This window comes from Callospermophilus lateralis, chromosome 6, assembly GCF_048772815.1.
Source record: "Callospermophilus lateralis isolate mCalLat2 chromosome 6, mCalLat2.hap1, whole genome shotgun sequence".
NCBI classification, from domain to species: domain Eukaryota; kingdom Metazoa; phylum Chordata; class Mammalia; order Rodentia; family Sciuridae; genus Callospermophilus; species Callospermophilus lateralis.
The window spans coordinates 57,121,503-57,122,722 of record NC_135310.1 but is presented as its reverse complement, the minus strand read 5'-3'; positions in this window follow the sequence as shown (position 1 = coordinate 57,122,722).

Here is a 1,220-nt window from a genome sequence, read left to right as displayed (position 1 = left end):
GCTTGGGAGAAGCAGGTAAGGTCAGTTCACAGGGTCATGCAGGCTAAATAAGGCCAGGGGTCCAGCCTGACCACTGGTTCTTAAGGTTCTCTCGCAGAAAGCTCAGTGGATGCTTCCTGTTTGTGTATATGCTGGCCCTTCTGTGGAGTACCAAGAGGGCAACTTTGGCCTTAAGAAATGTATTCTTATCTTAGAGAAGCAAAGCGGCATTATGCAGTGAAAGGGTTTGAGGCCATGAGTCAAAGGACTTGATTTACAACCGCCAGAGACAAATGATTTCATGTCTCTGAGTCTCAGTTTCCTCCTCAGCATCCAAATGAGGGAAAGTTACTAATGAATTACACATACACACACAAAGTCCTTTGCTTTACAAATCACATTATACCATGAGCTACAGCTCAGTCTGTTTCTTCTAGCGAAACACAGGCTTTAATGAAAGACTCAGGTTTCAAGACTGATTCAGAAGAAGCCTCCCTAGGAACATTGTCAAAAGCAATATCTTTGATATTTCACTTTTTAAACATTTTTTTTATTTTATTTTTTCTAATTAGTTATACATGACAGCAGGATGCATTTCATTTCATTGTACACAAATGGAACACAACTCTAAGATATTCCACTTTTGTTGCCACTTTAATTTTTATGGTATGCTTGGTTAAAGAGATATGGGATGGATACCTTTCAAATATCTAAGAATGTGGAAGGAAAATAGTCAAACAAATCCATGGGGGGAAAGTGAAAAAACCAGTAAGGTACACAAGTGAGTTCTAAGCCTCTTGAATTCATCTGGGACTGAGAGTCCCCATTGCTCAATAGAGTGTGATTAGGTCATTCATTATCAGAGTTTTGTACTTGAAAAATACTGAGACTGGGGGTGGTGGTGCACACCTGTAATTCCAGCAGTCTGGAAGGCTGGAGCAGGAGGATTGCAAGTTCAAGACCAGCCTCAGCAACTTAGCCAGACCCTATCTTAAAATAAAAAGTGTTGAGGATGTATCTCAGTGATAAAGTACCCTAGGTTCAATCCTAAGTAGAAGGAAGGAAGGAAGGAAGGAAGGCAGGTAGGCAAGGAGAAAGTACTGGACAGTTGACAAATTAACTGGAAAAACAAATCAGAAATCTAAGGATTAAACTGATATTAAACACATTTTTATTTAATTGGGATTTTTAAAATTCTCTTATATGCGTTTAGCTCTTTAAGAAATCACTCTGAAGTCACA